Consider the following 26077-nt stretch of genomic DNA (forward strand, 5'->3'; position numbering starts at 1 on the left):
ATAATTGTTAGGAGAAATTGCTGTAGTGTGGATAAGGGCAAAAACCAATTTTGTGTTGGTGTGTTTTGTCTGAGATGATCTCAAAGGGCAATAGCTTCCTGGGCAACTGCGAGCGTGGAAGGTGAAAGATGGAGGGACTTGTATGAGTGGGAGCCCTTAGTCACAATTTCAAGTCTTATCTCAAGTGTAAACTGTACACACCATACTGACAGGTTCGTCCCTTCCTGTGGAGGTGGAGGATCATCATGATCGTGCCACTGTTTTCATCTCTTGTGGGTCACACAAACTATTCTCTGAGAGGTTGGAACTGGGAACTAGGGTGGAAAAGGCTAGAAAAGGACTGAGAGAGATCACCTCATATGCATTGGTGGAAATGATACCATAAAGGTAACACAGCCCAGCATGAACAGCAAACCTCTGTTTTTCCTGATGGTTTCTGAACCTCCAGCTTAGACCCTGTGCTGATTTGGTTGTGGTGGGTTTAACTGGTTACACAAACAGCTTGCAACCTCCAAATGCTACAGAATCCCACAGTTAATGAGTAGTGAGTCATTTTTACATCCTAACAGATTACTTTGTTCATTTCTTGAAGGCAGAAAATATCCAAGACATTTTTTCGCAAACATTTTGAGTAAATTCTTCTCTATCTGAAGGAGGAAACTGCTCAGGTTGTGTTTCTGTCCTTACAGTAACAGGGCTATAGAGGCCTTATTCTGAAAAGTGCAGAGCATAGGCAGCACCTGCCAAGATAAATGCGGGATGGAGATTCTCTGGGGTACTGAAATAATAATCACTTCAGTTTCCCTACTACAGTTCTTTTTTAGTCTGTGACTGTATAAACCATACATCACATATTGACATTTATGTCCTTTAGATGTATGCCATCACTTGTCACTTAATGTAAATTTGTTCAAGCTATACAAAAGCCAAAGCAGATCCCATGTCTGAAATCTGAGCTTCTAGTTACGAAGGAACATATTCTTACTGACTGACTCATGATTTCTTTGCTTTTATGTTCAAACTAGTAAAAAAAAAAGAAATAGTCAGTGTCTAAATAAGCACTTCCAATGAGCACAGTGTGATGGGGATTTGTTCAGTGTGGCAATGATGTGTTTGACCCATGGTCGGCCTATAGGTATGTGTCCATGCATGGGCAATGTGGACACTATCTGCATGACAAAGTATGTACATGATAAATATATTGGGCCAGCGGCTTCAGCAATCTAATAATATGTTTGGGGTATATTTGTTAAAACTTTATTCTTTGTGAATAAAGCAACTTATGTTTGTAGTCTGCAAAGACACACTTGCAAAGATTACCTCTTTGTCTACCCATCTTCTGGCTCGCTTTGGTTTTGGACTGTTTTGTTGTGAAGTGTTACTTTAGGGATACGCAGTGGGATGTATGTTGTGGGATATGAGATGGAATATATGTTGTGTTTGAGGTGATGAGTCTGTGGTCCTCCTGTGCACACCGGATGTGAATTCCTTTCTAGCTATGTGCACCAGCTGCCGGCCAAGCTTTGTCTCCTGCACTAACACGTTTCTGCACTGTGAGAGACACTTTGTTCACATCTGGAGGGTAGCTGATACAAATTGTCATGATCACAGAGGACAAAGCAATAGTTCAGACCTGCATATAAGTGGATGTGAAAATAAACAGGCTAAAATCTTAAATATGACTGTGCCTTCAACAGGAAACCAGCAGAGGAAATGAAGTGATGATGTGACATCTTTTCAGCAGAGAGGCTGTTCTGATCTAAATCATCTTTCTGAGATTTCAAGTCTGGATACGTGAATATTTGTGAATTTTGGCCACCAAATATTCATGGATTACTGTAAATAGAAATGCATCCCCTATCTACAGAGAGAAGAGAGCATTTTTGAAAAGAAGGATGAATTATGTGCTAGGAGAGAGGTGTTCAAAGAAGCCTCAGCCTGAGCCCATCTGTAGTTATCTGAGAAGATGTTCTGGGAAGGAGAGACACTTGTGTGGGTGATGGTGATGTCTTCAAAATGCTCTGATGAGGAATGTGATTATGTGATCACATTTATGTTTCTGCATGGATGATCTGATTAAATCCATAGGAAACATTTGGGAGAGGACAGATGTGAGTTGCTCAGTAAAGAGAATAGTGGGAAAAGAACTAAGAAAATATGACAGGCCTTCAAATACGAAAAGGCTAAGGATATAGAAGAAGTAAAAGTTAGATCAAATTGAGTCATGTATGGCTTGGTTTTATGTGTTTATTGGAACAAAAAGAAAGTTGAAAAATAGAAATTCTGTGCTGAGCTCAGGAATCCTCGTATATGACAGCTGCAAACTGGGAAGATGTTTTCAAGTCCAAGCTTTGCAACATCACTGCGATATAGGGACAGACAACTTGAAAACCAGTATTATTTTCAGCTTTGGTCGCTGATGTAGATAGGAGTGAGTGGATGTGCACATCTATGCTACACCTGTTGAGCCCAGATTTGGGGTGATCAGTTTATCATGCAGTGTGGTTTGCCACTCTTGGCTTTCTTCACAAAGCTTAAAGAAATATGAGAAATAATAGTTAAATTATACATTCTCTTTCCAAAGAGATAAATTACAAAAGGAATAACAGTCTTTTTAGTTACTTGGAAGCTTTATCTAAATAAAAGGATGTCACAGAACGTATTAATTCTTTTGTTTATTTGGTTTTGTTATATGCTTTTATAGCTTTGCCTGGTATTCAAAGACTGAAGCAACTTTACTGAGATCAATTAGAAGCACTGATCCATCCCTCAGCCTTCCCCAGACTTCTCCCTCGTGGCAGCTCCAGAGCTTTAACACTCCAGGTGGAGTGTGTCTGGCTCCAGGTAAAGTCTGTCAATATTTTTTATCTGATACAGTGTATGTATTTTTCATACACATGAAAAAGGCAAGTTCAGCACTACCAAACAACTCAGAATTTTATTTCATTCTATCAAGTTACTTGTCAACCAACTTTACCAACCAAACAAAAAAAGTAACTTTCTTTAAACTCCTGAAAAGAAATTTGAAACATAGCTTTTTTTTTTTTTTTTTTTTTTTTATTACAATACTTTAAAATAAATAGTATCATCTGCTGGTTTGAAAATGCCATACATGTTCAATTTCTTCTGAAATGTATTTTTTAGAAGGAAACTCTCAAAATCACAATGAAAATTCTGTTTCAGGTTAAGTTAAATATTTTAATGCAGTTCAAAAAGTTGTTTAAAAACTCAGATTTGCTCAATGGTTTTAATTTTGTCTGAATGTCCTATGACTGGAAGCATCAACAACTACACGGCTTCAGTGGCTGACTCTAATCTAGCTCTATATCCCTGAAAAAAGGCTGGTTTTCTGTCACTTATAAGTAGGGTCCTGTAGCCAATACTAGTGCTTGTTTTCCAGGAATTTAAGCAGTGAGGTACTCTTTTTAAAGGACACATAGCATATGGAAGGCAGAGTGCAGATGGCATGCAAACCAAACTTCTTTCGGTTTAGATAAGTCAAAAGATACTCATTCAAAATAGAGAAATCCCCCTACTGCTATTCCCCATCTTGATTCCTTTTATGCTTGTGAGTGTTCTTTGGGATTCAGACAGCCTTTTTTTTTGTGGGCACCTCATTTTATTCTGATCCTTCTACAATTTCCAACATCATCTAGCTTTTGACTTTCCTGATCAACTCCAGATCAAGGTGGCTTCGGGAAGATCATTGCTCTGCAATCCAGACTGAGAAAAAAGAAGCTTTTTCTTCCACCATTCAGATGTCCACACTGATCTTACCAGTAAGGAAGAGATACTCAGGATTGTTCCTTTTCAAATTAGCCTGGAAAACAGACACATGCCTCACCACATGGTCATCTGTAGATCATAGTGTCTGAACATAAGTCAGTCTAGAATTTGCTAGTGGTATGATGGGTTAATCTTGCTAGCAGTCAAATGCCCATCCAGCTGCACTCCCTCTCCTCAGCAGGACAGGGGACAAGAATGAGAAAGCTTGTTTGTCAGGGTGAGGACAGGGGGGTTACTTTACCAATTACCATCACCAGCAAAACAGACTTGAATTGGGAAAATTAATTTATTGCTAGCATAAATAGATCCAGGTAGTAAGAAACAGGAATACAAACATTAAAAAAACACCTTTCTTTCCACCATTCCCAGACACAGCTTCACTCCTTCATTCCTGATTCCTCTCCCTGCCCTGCTGTGTGTTGCGGGGAATGCGCATTATGCAGTTTCTCTCTGCTCCAGTGTGGGTCCTCTCCATGGCCTCCAGTCCTTCATGAAAAAAACTTCTTCCAATATAAGCTCTCTATGGGCTTCAGTTACTTGAAGAATATCCATGTGCTCTGGCGTGGTCCTCTCCATGGGCTGCTGGGGAATATCTGCTCTGGTGCACAAAGAACCTTCTCCCCTGACCTTGGTGCTTCCTCTGTTGTTTCTCACTTTTTTCTCCCCCTCCTCCTCTGCTGGTCCAATGTTTTCTACCCTTTCACAGAGGAATCCCAGACTCCCCTGATGGGCTCAGCTGCGTGTGTGTGTCTACTGGTGAGCTCACTGAAGCTGGCTGTGTTCAGCGTCAGGCAGCCCCCAACCTCTTCTCTCGGAGGTCACCCCTACAGCACTCCTGCCAAACTCAACCAACACAATGGCATATACATAGGTTTGCCACATCATCCTTTCCTGTTCCTTTCTTTTTCCCAGAAAGCTGTGGAGACACTGCAATGGAGACTGGTAGAGCTTGTGATGACTCCATCAACATACAGAGGGAAAAGCAGTGAGAGAGGCATTTGCTGTATGTGCCTGAGGCTTTAAAGGCATCTCCCTATATCTAGGAAAGTTATAAGATACCAAACAAGCTCGTACTGAAAAATGCTTGTTCAGTAACGGCAATAACAACTGTGTCACGTGTTCACTGCAAAGATGCCCAAGGACATTCACCTGTATTGTATTAAAGAGGAAGAGACCAGAAATGTATTAATGCTGGATAGATAAAATATTTAAATGGCTATAGCTAGATGGACTGTAGAGATTGTAATCTGATATGTATGCATGCTCTGAACATTTTTATACTAGAGTTGCAGCATAAATGACCCCATTAAATCCTGTTATTCTCCTAATCCAATAAGCACTTAATCTCATTGCAAGTGTTGGAAATAATTATTCATTTATACACTTGTTTTTGCCACACATTTTATGTCAACAAGGAGTGTGCCTTTGACTAATCAGTTAAAACAGCTGGCGGATAAAGTAATGAATAAGAATCAAGAATGTGCTATTACTAGGAAGGACACTGTTGTTTTTTCTTTGGTCTGAGATGTTATTGATTCTACAAAGAAATGTTGTATTATACACAAAGAAAACCTTTTGTAGGACAGTCTCTACTCTGTGTTAACAACCACCAGGACAAGGGTGAAAAATAAAAAGCTTAGTGGTTCTCAAGCTGCCTCAGTTTGCTGCTTTACTTATCCCTAACTCCTTGAATTTTGCATCTGTGAATAGGTGGAAGGACTCAACTCTTTTCAGCACTCTTCACTTCTCTTACCTCTCAAGTGTTTGCCATACTGAGCTGGGTGAAGAAGTCAGATGTGTGAGTTTTGCTGGTTGACAATTCCCTCCCAAAAGAGGAGACTGTCATGAAGACCATTGCAAGGAAAATCTCATTCTTTTGTGCTCCTGCATGAGCTGCAGCAGATAGAGTCTATTCTGATCACTAAGGACTTGTTTGATGGTCAGACATCTTTAAGTTTATTCACCTCAATTCTGTCACGCTGGTCCACACCTCTCTTGGGAAACACTTTGCTCACCTCTTTAGAAACAATCTGTGCGAATGCTGGGACTTACGTTGGGCTTACTGTTCCACCGCAGTAGTCTTGTAAGACACTGGGGTGGAAGTGTGAGCCACAGAGAAGGGTAAGCCCTCCCAGCTGGGGGTCTTACTGCTACAGACCAATGTGGTGTCACTTGTGGGAAATGGTCATGGCAGTCACACCTCAGGTGAGGACAAGGAGACAGACAAAAAACAAATAGATGTTGGACTGTGGATATTTTTCATCCCTACTTGCTATACTTGTGCATGTGTTTATTACAGCTGTAGATGTAAGTATTTGTCACTAAAGAGAAGTCCTACCCTTTGTCAGGAGAACAGGAAAAAAAGGATGATGATTTTGCTGTCACAGCAGTTTCTGGAATATAATGCAAGTATTAAAGCATCAGGTAAGAAAGGAAACATTTTAAAGGTTAAGGAATCCTTCAGAATAGGTAAGCTGAAAGTTATTTTTAACACAGGTGTTTCTGTAATGGTGCTGTACTGTATGAGGAAACTTCACAGTTCTCCATGACACTCACACTAGGTGTTACACCTTTGTAGAATGATGGCTTTGTAACTTTGGCTGTAATGTAATAAGATTAGGAGTACTTACAAAATCTACTCCTGCTAAAGGTACTTCCCCTTTCACAGTCAGTGCTTTTCACACAGGTGTTTATTTCTATAATTTGTATTTACAACCTTTCCTATAAAAGAGAACTATATTTGAAAATTTGGGAGAGTACCTGCTACTTCTTTAGTAACTCCACTGAAAACATTAAAAATAGGAAATCAAGGGGATATACCCATTGAAAATAATGTGTCCTAATGTATATTCATTAAGACAAAATACCTGGAAGGCTTCCTACAGTCAGTCCATCAATTCCATCATACATAACCAAGAAATACAAGGAAAGATCTAAACCTTACCTAATATCTAGAAATGCTACGTTAATGGCCATGTTAGAAATGCTGTTGATAGAAGAACACTCTCTTAGCTTCAAGCTCAATAATGACAGCAGAATAAGGACAATAATGAGGAAATTTGTTGAGAATTTCAGGAAATATTATCAATGTTCTTACACCTTTAAGTAGAAAAGGTGTTCTCATTGAGAGTCCTTAGATTATCCCATCAACTTCATGTAACGTTTGTAGAGTGAATGCTGGGCAAAATTGCAGATTGTCTTCCAATAGCCATTATCTTTCTGCCTTCTGCCTATTGTAGCAAGGTATTTGAAAAGGGAAAAATCACATGTGTGAGCCTTCCTGGAATACATAACATATTGCAGACATGCTTCCTAAGGATCAGTGGTATGACAGTATCACAGCTGCTGGATGCATAATCAAGGATGTATCTCCATCAACAGCCAATGGCACTGAAATCTAGGGAAATGCATTGCTCAGTCACGTATGCTCCATGTGCACAAGTATCCATTACCAGAAAGCAGTGGTGTGACAGAAGAATATTGAAGTGACACTGAAAACTGTTGAAAGACCCTGCTCAGGCCTTACCATTGTGAACTGCTTGAAAAACTTATTTGTATTCTTTGCAGATGTAACTGACTGGTTTTTAGCCAGAATATGCAAATAGAGGACCAGTTGTGGGTCTTGGGTCAATGAGATAATTCCTCCAACCTCATAGCAAATTTAGCTGAATTGTATTATTCATAATGTGGCCTGTGACTATTTGCTCTTATTTTAGGATCCTTAAATGGCAATTCAAAATAAGACGGCATTTTAGAGACTTATAGACAACTACCATGTATCATCTGGCATCATTTTAGGATAGCTTTTTGTATGCCTATTTAGATCTGGAGATGTGGAAGGCTTGTTTTTGCACCCTAAATTCAGTTATGGGTGCAAATCTATAGATTGCATCAATCAGGACTTGTCAGTTTAAGTTACACAATTTAGAAAGTCAGTTATTAAATATATGGGTACCCTTGTGCAAATGTAAGAATCAGGAAGCAAATTATTAAAGCCTAAATTACATGTGTGGATAAAACCTTCTTGGCATTAGCCTATTCCAAGTGATTCCTCTCAGTGGCTTAACCATGGCTATTAGAGGGACTAGGTGTCAGTGCGAGTATTAAAATTGAAAATGGGAAAAGTATTTGATTGATTGATTAATCTACTGAACAACACTGACTCATGTTAATAAGGTTAGTATCCTTTGTGTGGCCTTAGAAAACCAAGTGTGTGTTTCCAGCTCTGCCCTTCACCTAATGGATGACTTTGAGTGCATAGCATTGCCCATCGCTTGAGGTTTCCCATTAAAAATGGCAGTAATATTTCCTCACTTTTGTAAAACTCCATGAAAGCAGTTAATAAAAAGCATTTCACAGGAGTCAGGCATTATTCTGATCTATTATTGTGGCAATTCTTGTAGGTTACGAGAGAAGACATTTCCTCTGCCAGCATGTAGCCAGTATGGAACTTATAGCTGCTGTAGTTACAGATCATCTGTAGCTGCAGAATGATTTGAGGTCAGATCAGCAATAGCTATAGATTTTCACAAGTCTTAAAGGCTGCTTTTAGATGACAGTAGCTGGAAAGACCGTGAATATCCCAAGGAAAAAAAAATGGTGACAAATGTTCCTTGTAATTGATTTGCATCAGTCAGAATATCTGTGAAAGACAAAGGTCAAGCAACTTATGTAAAAAACCCTATGTGAATCTAAGATTAGCCTTGACATTTTCAAAACCTCAGAAAATTAGGGGAAGGGCTGCAGCCCTGAGGATTGTAGTCCCTAAGGCTGACTGGAGGAGAGATTATATTAAACATTTTGAGACCTGAATGATCCATTCGGTATTAGAGAAGATTTACAAGATCCTCAGAGTATGCTTGAAACATCTGACTGAGAGAAAGTCTATGGACTTTCTGCTTTCTTGTTAGGGATTCTCAAGGGTACCATTAAGGAATCAACTATTGTGATTGATGGAAAAATAAAGAAATTGAAGAAGAAATGAAGACAAACTATAATGTGGACTTTTTCCTGCAGTCCCATGATATCTTCAACATTAAGTGATTTTGGCAGATAATTTCTACTATGAAGCATGTGGATAGCCAGAAGGCTATTAAGAGAGAATGATGCTATAATATAAGCATGGAGGATTCTTATAAAGTGTATCTTTCTCTCATTCAAAGTACATGATGAAAAATGATGTGTCCAGAGTGCTAACAAATTAAAACAAAGTATAAATTCTCCCTATATATATATAATACTAAACTGCCTTTATTATCATAAGTTACCATTCTTCCCCCACATCCTTACTACCCTTTTCCTATTTATAAAAATAATTTCAACTATATCTTTTAGCTAATCATGGCTAGCTCCATACTCAGGCTGACAATATGCCTGAGGTGATAATATGTCTGGTCAGTTAGACCAGTGTGTGGTAGATGTAAAATGCTTAAATGGGAATGCAGAATTCTGATGGAGTAAGACCCCATGTTTGCTTTGTGCAGATGAAAATTGTTTCATCATGTGCAAGATGATAGGGGGTAAGAGTCCTCCTTTCTTCCTGGTATGAATTAAATCTGAGTGCCGTAATGAATATACACATGCAAACAGATGAATTTTCTCTCTCCCACCCATGTATATAGCTTATAAAGTCATCTTATTGGTTTGGTTTTAATCCAGTTCTATGAATTATCTGTGGATAGATTGGTTTATTTATTTATTTTTGTTAATTCATAATTGTGTGTGTTTCATTAAACCTTTCTGAAGAATGACTGTGAGTCTTTGGATTACTATAGGGCTGTGCTCACTGTGGTATTACTGTCATCTCAGCAGCATGGTGTTACTCCCAAGCTCTGCCTGAGCAATTGCAAGAATGATGAAAATATAAAGCTCCAATTTCTATCTTAAGAGGGGTCTGTGTGTCCAAAACATCTGTTTTTTCCATGCTACCATAGGTTTAATAGAGGGCTTTCCTTCTCCCTGTTAACTCTGTCGAGTTTCTATGCCTTGACTATGGTCATTATGAGAATATATCATACCCCAACAGCATGTTAATTTTCTACTTTTTCATTTTGCCCAGGGAGAGAATACAAGAGCAGTTTGCAGAGCTAGATGATGCAGACTGGCATTCAAAATGCCATTTTGCTAGTGCTTATTTTAAACCTTCTTCTTCTTGGGCCAAATCGGACAGACTTCAGTCTGTAACCAGTTTCTTTCAAGGTATATCTACTTGCATCTGTGCCAGTACTCTGGGCACTATGATTATGTGGTACTAGCTGCAGTAATGTCAATACTGGTGCCAATAGTTTTATCTGCATTAAAGCCAATGCTGAGGCCTTCTATTTAAAAAGCAAAAACCAAAACCTAGCTCTTCCTCATGGCAGAGCTGATGTCAGGCACAGTACAGAGTATTCTGAGAGCCATTTAATGAGTTTATTGGTACACATTTTTTTTTCCATCACCATTACAGAACATGTACAGAAGAAATACATGTATCAACATTAATCAAGAAATACCTAATGTGTGCTTATTTGGAGCTCCTAAATAAGGGTAGTTCTGGATAGTAAATAAAGGCGTGTCTAAGACCTATAGTTGCAGGTGAAGGAGGGATCTGACTGAAGCTGAGTGAATATTTCAGTGCTTCCTTTGTTAAAATCAACTTTGTCTGCTCCATTCTGTGTATCTAGATTTCCTGTCAACTTCACACTCAATAAACTGAAGTACAAGTCTCAAGGAGAAACGGAAAAGATTTATTGTATTTGCTTTCATAGAAGGAAGATGTTAGTGTACGCAGAGTTGGGATAGGCTCCTATCGTGACAGAGCAAAACTGGCTTTTCAGCTAGCGCCTTACCATAGCAATCTGCTTCAAAGGAACAACTGTCATTTTTGATAAGGATAGTGAGAATTACTGTTGCCTGGAGAGATCACTATGCCTCTAGGTTGTATAGTATATTACAACAGAAGGATTTATTCTTTAAGAGATGAATAATTATTCCACTACAGCATTTTGTTGCTGTAGCAGAAAAGACGTAGCTTGTATGCTGAATGATTATAATGTAGCTCTTTAGCTCTCTCTTTTATAGCAGGGAGTCAGGCAGAAAAAGTACCCAGTCAGTGAAAACCTTTACAGGGAAAGTGGATTTTGGGAGCGTGTGTGCACACAGCATGCCTCCCCACAGCTAAGATCCAAAGCAGAAGCTCGCAGAAGCTGTGCAACTGAGTTATTATGGACAGTTTCTTTGTGGCTGAGCCAGTAAGAGCTGGGTGCTAAACTCGTTTCCGCTTGAAGTTGCTGTTTGCATACTTGTTAAGGCAGAATGTTCTACCTTTTCACCTCTGCAATACTGGGTGTGAAACATGAGCCTCTAGGTGTTTCCTGGCTGGCAAGAACTCAATGGTAATAAAATTACTAGTAGAATAAATGTTTCAGAGGCAGTTATGCTCTCTCACCTGTTTGTAATTTTTTATTAATTATTACAAATGTGTTTAAGTACACTACCTGATTTTAATCTGCTGTATTCCCAGGATTTACATATAAAGGTCTTTTTCCCACAGAATAATGAATAATTGCATATGTTAGGGTGTGGTGTTAAAATGCTGAAGGTTGGTGATACACCTACCTACTAGCAATCGTTCATTTTGTTAAAGGCTGGGTTCTGTAAGTAATTTGCTTTATATGGCCCCGATCCAAAATTCTGTTGAAATCAGACTCTTATTGAGTTAAAAAGCCACGGATCTCGTCCCAAATGTTCTTTTATGGGAAGTGTTTGTAGTGCCATTGTTAACAATATATGCAGCACTGGGCGTGTGAACTGTATAAGTAGAAATTTTACTTTTCCCAAAGCTCTTGCTCACTTTTATGCATTCTTTGCTCAAGCAAACAGCAGGTGGCTTACATGAATAGTGGGGTTAATGAGACTACTTAAGTGAGCAACTCTTTATCAGAGCAAGAGTGGAAAAAAAAAAAATCACAAACCAGTCCTCTGTATGAGAGAATTCAGGACTTGCCAGATAGAGCTGAGAACTATAAAGGATTAATATTATTATATATTGAAAGAAAAGCTGAGTGGCATGGTGGTGGCAGCGGGGAGGAGGGTTTGTTATTCCAAGAGCAGCAGAGCTAATGAGATCTAATGCTTTTGTTTCTTAATCCCTGCACTGAATTAATCCCTCTCTCTTCCCATGTGACATCATCCCCTAGGTGCAGGGAAGCCACAGAGCAAGGTGCATGCTGCCTGGTCGGTCAAACAGAGGGAGACAAACTGCAATTCCCCCTAGTAAAGATACTCACCTTGTCCCTGCTCTCCTTCTACTTTTGATTCTCACGAGTTATATAGAAACATAGTTATCTATCTATGGCATTTCAGCTTGGATTGACACAGAGTCATGAATTCAGAAGCTGGGAGGAGGGAAGAAAAAATAATGCAATTGAGTAGACTGCCTTTCCTACTCCCTCTGCCCCCAGCAAAAAAATTGCACCCTGAACTCCACTTGAACAGGGCTGAATTTACCTTGCATTTCCCCATTCAGATCCCATAACAACATGGCGCTCATGAGTTTTTGTACACTTTACCTTCGGAGTAATTTACCTCAAAAATAGTAAGCCCTGGTAAAATAATAAACTATCTGTATTAGGTAGTGGATCATATGGGTAATCTTTGTGATTTCTCAGTAACCTGTCTTTCTGCCAATTTGCATGTTACCTTTTACTACTGCCAAACTGGATAAACATGAAATATATTATATGGGTTTATGTTTTGTTCTGCGTTTTACTTTTTCATTTCTACATTACTGATTGATAAAACACAAACAACAGAAATACCAACATGTTGCAAGAAGTAAATTTTACACTGGCTATATAATGTTTGAGAAGGAAACAGTTTGTAACTAACCAAAGTCTTGACAAACTTTGAGAACCCTGAATTTTGACTGCTAATGGATCTCAAACTGCTGCTAAACAGCTGAGCCCAGTGTTATCTGGGCAAGTGTCAGGTAGGATTTCACACTATAATGGCTACTCAAAAAGTAGCTAACTCTCTTTTCTAGCAGACAAGGTTTATAAATACGAACAGTTAGTGTTTGAAAGTTAGGGAAGTCACAAAGACCCAGCAACAAAGCAATCCAACAGAGGAATCTTCTTCCCACTTTCAAACTCAAAAAGTGATTTCTCTGAAGCAAAAGTGACATCAAATGCTTTTTTAGATAAAAGATACTACAAATAAGAAAGATCCTCCAGGAGAGGCTTTAAAGTATCTTTCAAAATTAGCAAGCACAAAAAGCCCATAGGTCAAGAATCAAGTCCTCTCCTGTAATCTGTATTCACTCAGGTAGCGTTTCAAACTCAAGCTCCTGGAACTGAGCTTCAAAAAGTCATTTCTTCACAAAATGTGTGTTACGCTATTGTTACTATTCATCCACTTCTAAACACTTGGCATCAGGCAAAGCTCAAAAGAGTCCAACAATGAACTGACCCCTTGAGGAAAAAACAGTAACAGCAGCACCAGGGCCAGTCTGAATACTGGAAATGGGTATCGTGTGGTCAGTGATCTTGACAATTACAAAGTTTGAAATAAATTGTATTATAAAAAAATAATTTCCTTTTTGTGCATATTGCATATATAACTACAAGCATTTTCATGCTGATGAGACCTGCATGTTGCTTGGAATTAACTAATATAAGAATTAGTAGAAATTGCAGCCATAACAGTGCCTCCTCCAATTTTGTGCTTGAAAACAATTTCAATGATTTATGAAGTGGAAATAAACGGTAAAGGTAACTTGTAAAAATTACTGACTCATAGAAGTGAGCAGAGATCAAGAATAATTTCTGAATTTTATTTCTTGTATTCTTGTTATGTGAATTGCTATTTCTTCTTATTTGAGACCTTCCTGATGCACACGAATGCAAACCTCAACTGACTCAAGTGTGGGGAAGTCCTGACACAATTCTCTGAAAACTCCATGGGCTTTCTGCTTTCTATTAAAAATGATGACAGCTCTGAACTTCCCCACAATATCACATTTAAGTATTTGGTGGCTATTAATAAAAACTTGTTGGGATTCACAATAGTTATCATGTATGATAAGTTTGAAAGCTTTGGGTTAATATGGATTAAGGTGTCAAAGGTGGGAAGAGAAACTAAAAACAAAGGAAGTTCATCATAGATGCAATTTTATTTCTTCTGCAACTAAACCCGATAGTATGGTTATTGAGAAATCGGATTCATGAACATGTAAAGAATCCCAGATGATGTGGAGGGCAGAAATCAGGCTTTACTTGCTAAGAAGTTGAGGAGGGATAATTCTGAGCTCCTGGCTGGGCTTGGCTGGAGCATTTAGCCTTAGGAAGACTAATCAGTCAAAACCAGAGCAATGTGTGGTACATGCAGCTCTTGAAATGGGCACAAAGACTGCAATTTATCTATCTCATTCAGTTTTAGGCTACAGTAACTTGGGAGGGGTCAGGAATCTTACTTTACTACAATAGCAGCCATGAATTATGTTTGTGACACTTGTGGGCCCATAGACCTGTGGTCTTATGGATATAGAAGAAAGGGTCCTTTTATGGCCTATCACCATAAGAGAGCTGACTTCTGTACTGGAGATCTACTTGCTAACACAAAGCTGATGGATGTCTTCTGCCTGCCACTTCCCAACAAAAAGATTGCACTGGGGATAATAGAATTGTGTTAGGATGGTGAGACATGGTCATATTGGAATGCTATGGCAGAGCAGAGCTTTGCTGTCAGGGGACTTGGTAAGCATCTGTGCAAGGAGTCAAATTAAAACAGCCAAACAGCCAGTTGGCTCCTCTAAGTCTTGACCATTTTGGGGTCTACAGATCCAAAGACTGGAGGCTCAAATGTTCTCACAGTTTTACTCTTAAGAAGCAGAACTTGAGCTACAGAAGAGAATATAACTTGGAATATTACAATACGTTGTTGGATACCAGATCTATTTTCCTCTAATGATACAGGAGATGTTCTGGACAGGACATCTAGAAAACCCTGGAGACATGTCCTTTAAAATCATGGAGCATTAACATTAATTTTTCTTTTTTCTTTTTCTGAAAAGTTGTTCATACCCTATGGGAATTTGATATGGTTTGGGGGCATGACCCTGGTTTGTTAATAAGATGGGCACTTTTAGGTTTTAATGGAAATCTTGTGCTTAGTTATGTTTCTCAAAAGGGATTTAAAGGAAATTTTTTTTCAGTGGTAAAAATGGTATTCTGGTGCTTATATTCCCCACTGAGTAATACATCTGGATTCCCTATCATTTCTTGGTAAATGAATAGTTCCAAAGGATCAGAGTAGTAAATGTCAAAATAGATAAAGTTAAATGGAGACTAATCACTTTTATGGACATAAGGTATCTTCAGATATAGAATGCTCACTAATGTAATCCTACAAAGTGTGGATTAGGTGATTTAACTCAAACTGACCTGTGAAAAATAAAAAGGAATGTATAGAGAAAAAAATTGCCAGAACTGGATTTTTGGATAAAGGTTTAAATGCAGAGTAAAGCTGCTGTGTTCCATGAAGTTGCTGAAGACTCATTTGCGTGTAAGTTAAATCGGAGTCTGGCTCTAAGAGTGACTTAACAGTGACTCAACATGCTGAATTGTTGCTTCAAATAGTAGCTATCAAAGGCATCTTGGCTTTGCGTAAATGACTAATATAATTAGCTTATAACATCACCATAGGCATTGGCAAAAGTAATCATCATTACTATCCATTGTGTTCACAACATCTGAACCATTCATTTGGAAGCCTGTGAAACAGAAACTTCTACCCATCTCAGGAGAACTTTGTTGTCACCCTCCAAACATTTTCTGCAGGGGCCTGTTTTCCATGCCTCCCCATCCTCCTGCCCATTCTTAAACCGCTTACAAAATGTAATTAGCATTGTTCCTGCTTGCTTCATCTTTATTATTATTTTTTTTTAAGGAGTGAGGCGGAGATGGGAAAAAAGTGTTTTTACAATAAAGACAAATACAAAAGTCCTTTGTACAGAAAACCTTCTCCTGCTTGGTTAGCTCAATTAAACATGTACAGAAATAGGCTCAAAAAGTTGGTTGTCTTTTGCTTTTAGTTCCCTTCATGCAATTCTGAAGTTATATGGATGTAACCAAGGTCAGAATTTAATCCATTGTATGCTCAAAAAAGAAAAAGAAACTACTGGGAGAATTTAATGTTTCACTTTTCTAACAAAAAGGATGTACTTCCATAACTTTGAAAGTAAGGACATGACTGGAATGGTTTACCGTCACTGTGATACTAAGATAACTAATCCTGAATGAATCCTGAGATTGAATGCTGCTCTTTTTCAAGAAAAACAAACATAATGAAGAATAGGCAGCACTATTATTTTGCTATGTAGGACTCTTTTTATATTATTAGATGTTTGTGAAATTGCAATTAAAAGCTTGCCTTATTTACTAATAAACTCTTTTTAATTAAGAAACTCTTGCTGTGAACTTTGCCTTTTTTGAACATGCTTAGGCTGTGGTGTTAAAAAAGGGTTTAATCCTTCTAGACAAAGAGACTCTTGTTCATAGGCCACTAAAATGTTTAAGTCACATCTGATTTAAGACTAGTTTGCTCAGCACCTTGTAGGATTAAGCGTGGTCACACCTTCCTGTTTCTTGTTTTAGCGATACGTAGCATAGTAACTCCAGTTAATAACTGAAATAGTGCTTCTTCAGGTATCCAGGTAGGAATTCAGGTCTATCAACTCTGCCAGTTTTGGCTACTGGTTCTCTGTGATTATCTACTACTTACTGCCTTTGGTGGTGATCTTAACTTTGCTAGATTTGGTTCAGGTTATAGGCTCACAGACAACCAGCTCTGTCCTTGTGTAGATCACAAAGAGCAGATTTCACGAACTGCCCCACTGATCAGTGTGTGCTGTAAGCTGGGCATGTTTGGAATGCACCGCACTGTCTGATATATCCTGTGTTAGACTTCCTGCATGCACGCAGGTAAACTGCATGTGTGAAGTAAGTCCAGGTTGTCTCCTCTCAGATCTGCTTTTACAGTTGTGTCAGTTCCTATCTACTTTGGACGCTCTTTCCAATGTCAGGTCTCATTCCCTTCCCTCCTCTTTCACCATCTCTTTGGGCCTTTCAGGAAAGGAAGATGTAATGGGCACCCCTCTCTTATTAATCCCTTTCCCTGATGTTGATTAACCATGCACAGAAAAACCTTGAGAGTAAACTGTGCATGTAGCTTCCTGTCTTTCAGCAGCCTCCGTAAGTCAGAAAGTAAGTTTATTTGTTGGAAGTCAGGAGATGTCCTTCTTTCCATTATTTATAGTACATGTGTTTTGATTAGACAAACAGTCACCGAGGTGGTGCTTCTTTTATTAATAATGCAAACACTGTACAGACTTATTGGTTTGTTTATTATCTGGTATGATTTATTTTTATTTTAAAGATCAAATAAAAAAGACAAAAAAAAAGTTTTGAAAAGTTAATATCTACAGTGCTATCAAGAAACCTCCATTCCTCCCTCCAACCCTCAAACACCTACACTCTTAAAAGGGGGTGCTTTAAGCTGTGTTCCCAGGTTACAGACACCTAAAATAAAGATGTTGCTTCCAGACTTGTGAAATATTCACAATCCACAATTAGAATAATTCTGAAAAGAGCTCAGCAGTCCTTTGAACACCTTACAAAACCCAAGGATCTTAAAACCTCTTTTCCTCTATAGACGCAATCAGGCTTTGGGATGCAGAACTTCCTATACTCTTGTTTTTGGCTTTGCATCCTTGTTTTCTTTAAATAATGAAGTATTAAATAAAATATTATTGAATTATTTGTCATGCAGCCCAGTCCATGGCTGTGGTCTGATGGTGGTAAGCCAAGACTGAAGGATCCCACCAGTTCTAGCTTTGCTTGGTGATGAGAACTGCTGCAGCTCTGCTCACAGCCAGGTAGTCCCTCTGTCCCAAACTATACATCTGTCCATGCTGGCTGAAGACAAGCAGCTGAATTTAAAGCAACCTGAGCTAGTATCATTGAGAGATCGGTTTAGCTCTCAGTTTGAGTCAGGGAGTAGCAATTGAGATCAATATGCACAGAAAAGTCATATTTAAAAATCTCTTTTGAGCTGAATATTTGAATGCAAACTCTGATCCTACAAAAGAGCTCAACTGTGGAAGTGTAATGCGGTAGCATTTAAAAATAGTGACCACCAAGAAGCAAATTAGCATGGAGGAAAACCTTTTGGAAATGTTTGGTGATGCTTTCCACCAGGCAGGTTATGCACAGTTTTTATATAGAGTAGGTTAGCATTTCCAAAGGGCAGAGAGAGATGAAGGATAAAGAATAATCTTTTGTAGCTTCAAGGCATGTGAGCTTTATGGATGCTCATTTGCAGCTGGGGAGCCCAAGCAGTGCTGTCTTTCAGTCAGGTCTTGCTTTACTCAAGAGTTTTCTTTAACGTGACATGGCAGAAAATTGACAACATTAAGAGCATACCCATTTATGTGCTTCCTTTTTAAAGGAGTAAATTAAAACTCCATTCCATATCAAGCTTTTTGCAACACCATACACTGTTTATGTCTCTGACAAACAATGCAGAGATTTGAAACCTGCCCAAAACATGTTTAAGAGCTGCGCTGCTGTAGATTAATGCATTTGTAACATATTTTACTTTGATTTATCTCTGCTTATATGGAATGATGTATTTTTCCTCAAGAACAATACAGATAAAAGCTGAAGATTACAGTTTGTGTTAGAGTGGGTAAGCACAGATAAGTGTATTTCTCATTGTGGAAGATGAAACAAATAGAAGAAGAGCCTAAGAACAACAAAGACACCCTTTCACAGCAAGAGATATATTTGATGACCTACAGTAAATATTATAAATGCCTGAAAGTGCTTTTATATACAAGTATTGCTTTGTAGTATGCACTTTGTAGTATGTATTTGCTATTCTCTTCCAACACAAATAAATCCCAGGCTAGAGGAAAGTTATATAACCACAGGATTAGGAAGATGATGAAAATGCATCGTCATTAGCTACTGTCAAAGATACCAATCTGCTAGCAAAGGGACATAAACTCCTCATTGATTTGTTTGCTACATTATGTTTAGGACTAATGTAAGCAACCTTAACAGGTAGGTTGATTTGGGCAGCAAATGTTAATTACTGATTATACTTTACAGTGGAATAGGAAATGATGGGGCAATGCAGTATGGCAGAACCCTCCCAGTTAAAATACAAATGAGAGCTCAAATGTAAAGTGAGGGCCTGAACCGCAGAATGAGTTCCTGCCGACAGGGTCATGCAGGAAGTTAAGACTGAAGAGATCCTAGCAATAATTCAGAAATATGTTACCGATCTTGAAATCTGTTTCTAGGGACCAGCTTGAAGACATTTCACCTTTGGCTTGAACAAGGGGCAGTAAAAGCTGGCAGTATCATTTGGGAGCTCTTGGAGAGCTTTCAAGCACCTTTCTCAGTGATGTAGAGTAGGCTTCAAGATGCTTTTCATTGCATTGTGGGATATTGTGAATCAATGAAAAGGAGACAGAAAGGAGCCTCTTTGTGCCTCCACCTGTAGGACATCCCATTTCTCAGCTCTGTGACAAAGCAACCTTACTTCTGAATTCACTTGAGAGATACTGTTGACTGGCAAGATGCTTCCAGCAATCTAGAAAGAGGGAGCACGGCAATGCATGCAGGCTCATGAGGAGCTGAAGAGCTGGATGGATCAGAGCCTTAATAAAAAAAACAATCCAGAGTGCTTAAGAATTTGAGTCAATGTATTTTTTAGGATTCTCAGCTCTGATAGCCAGAAACTCATTATCGGGGCTCCAACTTAGTAGGTCTAGATATATATTGAAACCCCAGCAAATGAGCCCACTGGGGAATTTGGTCCTTTCTGTTTGCACATATATTTTAAAATTAAATCACTTATGACTTTCCTTCCTGCATTTCAAACTTTGCTGCTGCATTTATACCCAGACATGCTGCAGCAATAATGGACCTTGTGTTCAGTGTAGCAATACATTCTCCCCTTGGCTCCTGGGAAGAAGTTTGGGCTCAGCCTTCTTTCAGGCTCATAGGAGATGACAGTGTTAGAAGTGGGTTACAAACGATGAGAAGAGGACAGGGTGAAACAGAGGAGTTAGGAATAAATGCCCGGCTCTGGGAGCTGTTGGAGCTGTTCACTTCAACAGCCCCTCTGCCTTCTGAAGCAACAGCAGTGTGTTACATGTTGCTTTTCTCTTTCTCTCTCCAAAACATGAGGTGAACAGCAGTTATTGATCACAGTGCTAAAAGGCAGCAGCCTGCCAGGATGAGGACAGCTGTGAACAAATGAGGAAGTGGCCAGGGGACATTCCTCAGTGAGGGGAAACAGAACTGAGGTCTCATCAGGAATTTCAGATGTCACCATGGAACATGTTGATCCAGTAAGGCAGACATTCTGGTGAGGGACATTCGCAGGAGTCTGGAAGTGAGATTTTATAATGTAGGTGTGATCACATATTGGCCATGAAAGTAACAAAGATGTCACAAATTAACCTGCTTTTTAGTTTTGTCTTCTGAAGTTAGCATTGTGTGAGAGAGCAGAATATAATGCTAGATCTGTAGGAAACATTAAAAAATGAAGTAAATCTAAATTATAGTTTAGCTGCCCTTCTTTTTTTCCTAATGATTGCCTTTATTCACAGTATAAGAATAACCATGGCTGTTGCCGTTAGTCTGAAAAAAGCTTGCAATTTATTTTCTAAATTTTAATGAAAGCTTAATGGTCACCAGCCAAAAATCTTCATGTTAATCATATTTAGTTTCTCTGTTTTAAAAAGACATATTTCTTTTTGAACTAGATCTGATCAATGCACAAAATGGGTTTTTTGCCAAAGACTTTTTAAAGCACTTAGCTTAAATTTGTCCAGATTTTTAATCGAATAATTTGGAAAAACGTATCTGGTTTGTTCTCACATTGAGGAATGCTTTTCTCCTTTTTCTCACTTCCCTGTTTTTCCTGTCCTTTTGACGAATCCTGACTAGAGCTCTCCATTTAAAGGCTGTGAGCTTCCCGGAGCGCAGGAAACCTTCTGGGGCTGCTGATACACAGCAAAGTGCTCAACCCTGCGACTGCTCCCTTCTCCACCCGCCCACTGTGCAGCACAGCCTCTCAGACTTCTCCTGAGAAGTGCTGAGGCCCTGCCAGTTCTAGTCTGGGAGCTAGGCCTGTTTAGTACCTCTGAATACTAACTAGGCTGTTTTTACCCAACAGTAATGTGTGACAAATTAAACAATATAAATTTTATCTTGATCTTAATTAAGGCAACAGCAATATTCCCATTAACTTCAGTGGGACCAGGATTATATCAAATATTATTTAAACATTTATAATAGCATTAGATAATAGGTTTAGAATAATTAAGAGTCTATTGAAGAAATTTAGCTTGATGGTGGAAAGGAAAATTATGTCAAATGAACAGGAACTGTCATTTATGGAGGCCAATTGAGATAGTCTTGTTTATTGAGGGAACAAAACAAAGCTCATAGGAATCTTTCAGGGGTAGAGTCTGAAAGTCTTTTTGGGACTGAGAAGGAGGAGTGGAAATATTAAACAGATGTGTGAGGTGGGAACAGTGTTTTTAACCATCACACAGACTCAGCAGTAAAGAGCATCCAAAAATTAATTTTTGATTGGTAAAATGAGATCCTAGGTTCAGTGTAGGCTGTTTCAATTAGGTCTGTGCAGATACACAAAATTAATGGGTCAAAAAAGTAATTAATGGTGTTAATATATCAATCATTTTTCTAATAAAAGTGTCTGAAATGAGTCAGGGGAAAAAAATCTAATAATTAATTTGAAAACTGCTATGATGCTTCAATTGATTTGGGGCTAGCAAAAAAAGAGAATAATTAGTAAGGATCAAAAAACAGTATCACATTTAGTCCTCCAAATGGAGAGGAAAATTAAACAGAGATGGGATTGAAATATCATTTTTTTTTAATCCCTGTAAGAAGATTGGGAACGACAATTATAGTAGAGACCTATTCTTTATTTAAAACAGCTACACTTGCCTTGTCCTTCCTCACTTCTACTCAAGTGCACAGTCCTTATTCCTGTGGAAGGTCATGTCAACTCAGGAAGGAAACAAGTGGCTTTGTGTTTGCGGTGTGTTTTAGGTTTTCTCCTTAACCCAGAACTCTAATATTTTAAGCAGCGCTTTTCCCAGTTTATTGCTATTATAAAATAATAATGAACTAGTATAAGAGCCATAAGTGTATTTTTTTTAAAAGCATGCACATTTCAACAGAAAATGAAGGGTATTAGTCAAAGTGATCGCTGATAGACTGCTCACTAGACAGGAGGTGAAAAAGAGAGGGCATTGCATGAAAGAGTTTACTCACAAAAATAGGTTGTGTGTAAGTTCTTTAATTTTTAAATGAAATTATTGAGATCTGTGGGTGTGTTCATTTTTTTAGATAAATGCACTTGATGAAGACACTGGTGGAGGTACAAGAACCATGAATTTGTAAAGGTAAATGTATAAAATTTCCTTTTGGAAAGCCTTTGAGTGACCACAGAGCGCTACTGAGTTTGGTCTGATCAACTTCTGCATTATTGAACGAAGGCATAGTGCTGTCATTATGAAGGATAGTTGTCTACTATAATTTAACCCTGAAGCTTTGAATGGAAGGCAATAGTTAAAAGTACTTAAAATAAAAGGAAAACCAAAACAAATGCAAGCTAACTCAATGTTTTTGAAAAGGTGATTCTTAAGCAGAATATGGACAACTCTATTACCTACCATTATTTCAAAACTGTACCATGAAAGCTGCCTCTTAGGAAGCTGAGACACAGGTATTGGTGTGGAAATACTAAATAACTAGGAAGCATTAGGGAAGTGGAACGTTACTGATCAGATGACTGAGAATTCAGACTGTGGCTGTTCAACGTACTTCAGGTCAAGGAAGCAATCCCAAAAAGGTTTTCAGCTAAGAAATGTTGTTTCCTTGCATTAGAAGCAGCTATTCTCTCTTCATTTTTCCATGAGTTAAACTCACTTACCATATCCCTCTCTTCTTCCTGGAAATGTCTGTTTTAATGAAACATGCACCAGTTGGTGTTTGTATTCTTTCTTATATCTAAGTTTTTCTCATATTTATTCCAGGTCACTGCTGCTGGGCATGATGTGACAAGCATGCTAGTTGCAAGGCTATGGTGTACTTACAAGAGTGATTTTATTTGAAGAAGGTGTTGCTAGGTAGACATTTTATTAGCACTCATGCAAAGCAGCAACTTGCCACAGTCTGCAATTTTTTCATCTTTAAAGTACACCTAAAACTGGATCCCTAACAATAGACCAAGAAGTAGGAAAACACATTTGGTCTTCCTTAGAAGAAATGGACTAAGCAAGCAGAGTGAAAAAAAGAACAACAAAACCCCCCCAGAATATTTCAAATAACACAAGGTAGTATGATTTCTAGTAATTTGTAATTTTTGTACAACATACAACGCATATAGATACCTTATTCTCTTTTGTTCTGTATGTTCACTTATAAACAAGTACCTTCCAAGACCAGCCAATATTCTTGTAAAACCCTCCTTGCAGCAATACTGGTTTGTGTTCCCTTGCAGTCCTGTGCATAGCAAATAATAAAGAGTTTTCACTTTGTTTTGTGCTGACATCAATTGATGCTGATAGACAAACAGAGATGCTTTAGCATGATAATGCACTTCACAAGTTGAATTTCTAGTTGTTAAGCAAATATGGCTGTGTTCATTTCATCTCTGTTTAACACTCCTGGGAAAATATCAATGTCAAGAGAAAAAATTATTTTCAGGCCTCAAAAAGGATGCCATAAACAATGTGGAGGAAAAAGGCTAAAATCTTTACAAAAACCCAAAACGAAAAAGCTTTAGAGCTTGCTTTTTTGCAGTTCAGTGAATTGGTTCTTTTTAATGGTTCACTAAATTGTATCAAGTAAATACTCCTCTCCCACTACGATACTCAAAGTATACACTAAACTTCTTTTGACAGCTTTGCAGCCCATGCTGAGATCTAGCATGCCACAGCTATTTGGGTAAAAGCTAGCCCATTTAATAAGACTCATCTGACATAGCCCATATAAGAGTCCTTGACTACTCTATCACCACCTTTGAGCAGTGTGGGGTTCAATGGGCATGTTCACTGGCAGTCCTCCCTCTGCAGCATGTGTCTTCTTGGGGTGGCTGAGTTGTAATAGGACATCTGGAAGTCCAAGAAATGCATATATGGTCCTTTATGGAAAGGATGAAATGAACAATAGACAAAAGGTTACTTACCAGCTGCAATCTGTAAAACTGAAAGAAGACAGAAATGCTCAGTGGGAACAGAGGTGTTCATCTAGCCCAAGAGTCCGTTTTCACCAGTGGTAGGAGATGTGGTGCAGAAAAGCACATGAGCCTGGCCTTTCTCTGCAGCCTGTCGTATTCCTGAGTGACTGTAATGATTGGATTAGGGACTTCAGGGGACACATCCCTGACTGATCCATTTTTGTATGGGCTGATTGATCTGTTATGCATGAACTTACATACGTCTAATAAGATGTGCCTCTTGAAACAACAGATTCGGAAGTTCACCACCCCTTGTATAAGCAGGTACTTCTCTCTTGCTATTTTCACTATGTGCTCTCTGGTTTAATACTGCAGGCCTTAGTGAAGGACAATTCTGTGTTAACCCTGATCTACTACCTGCATGATTTTGTGAATCCCAGTAATATCCCTTTTTGGCCGTATTCTTTTAAACTGAAGTCCCAACCCTGTCTCCTTTGTAAAGTTACCGGTACACCCCCTCTATTACTTTAGTTGTTTTTCTCTGTAGGTTTCTTACTAGTTCTAGTCTGTCTACTATTCTGTCTTAAGATGCACAGATCAGAACTCCAAATATATTTACAATATAGGTGAAGCAGGTGTCCCTAGTGGTAAAATTATTTTCTTTGTTTTGCTGTGATTATTTTTCCTACTGATACCCAACATTTTGTTCCTGGTTTTGCAAACTTAGCTCCGAATTTTGAAAAGCTGTTATTGATGACTCCAGTAGCATTTCCATGAATGGAAACTATCTGTTCCGGGTACAGCATCAGGTAAGCAAAATTTAGGTTATGCATTGCTTCACAGTGGTCCACAGGGAAGCTCACCTGCTGTACACACACACACTGTGTGTCTTTTGGAGTTCCTTACTGTCAGTGTGGCATTTGACTGTCTGGAAAAAGCCTTGGTATTATCTTCACACTGCATTCTCCAGATCACTGACAAAGATGCTTACTAATACCGGTTCTGAAGCTGATCTCTTTGGGTTCTTGAGATTTATACCGATGTGTCTTGCACATGTTTAGCAACACATTTTATGACATAAGAGTTTTTATTTATAGTCATTGTTTATTATGTTTTATTCAATGTTAAGTATATTTAAGGTGAATTTCCGTGTCTTTTTCAGGCTTCAAATGCTTCTGCTTCAATTTACTTTTAATATTTACAAATATTTTGGCTTAGTGGTTGATCTCATGGCAACACACCACTGTCTCCTATGAAAGACACTTCTCCAGGTCCCAGTGCTAGCAAACAGACTAAGGGCAGACTTAAAATTTGCAAACCGAATTTGACTTTTGTACAAATTGAAAATGCCAGGCATCTGTCTCCCTCTGCCTCGGCCTGTGCATTGTGTGACATTCCTCTATCCTGGCAACAGAAGTAATATCAGAGAGAGACTCATTTGATAATGATCCTTTTGCCTGGAGTTAAGAGAGCACCTTTCCAGTTTGTTACTTGTTGACTGTCATTTATTCTGCAATTATATCAAATGTGCTCTTGGACCTGTTCTTCCTTGGAAAGTGTCAGTCTGTGAATGACATTTCCAGAGCATACCTCAATCCAGTGATTTATTGAGGCAATATATCATCCAAGTAAGGTCCTTTAACCATGTTTTTGCTCACTGGATGATACAATCCAAAGAGAAGGAAATCTGAGTCACTGTTTAGTTGTGTAATAAAAGGTATGTCAGGAAGCAAGACGCTCTTGAAGCACTAAGCATGTTTGCCTCCAGGTATACTGGCATCTTTGCACCTTCTTTGACAACCATTTTAGTGTGCTGAATAGGCTTCCATACCTGGTCGCTAAGGTCTTGGTCTCCTTGACAACTTAACTTTTCAAAGATTACATGAAAAATGTTTTCTTCAGCCCTAAAGCTGTTTTAATGCTTTAAAATGTCAGAGAAAAGATCCTTTAGTCCCAAGAGTAGGGAAGAGGTAGTAATGGAGAGGGAACAGAATATTTAAAAACATGTTTACAGGGTAAT

The sequence above is a fragment of the Psittacula echo genome (genome assembly GCF_963264785.1).
Source record: "Psittacula echo genome assembly, chromosome: 2".
Taxonomy (NCBI): domain Eukaryota; kingdom Metazoa; phylum Chordata; class Aves; order Psittaciformes; family Psittacidae; genus Psittacula; species Psittacula echo.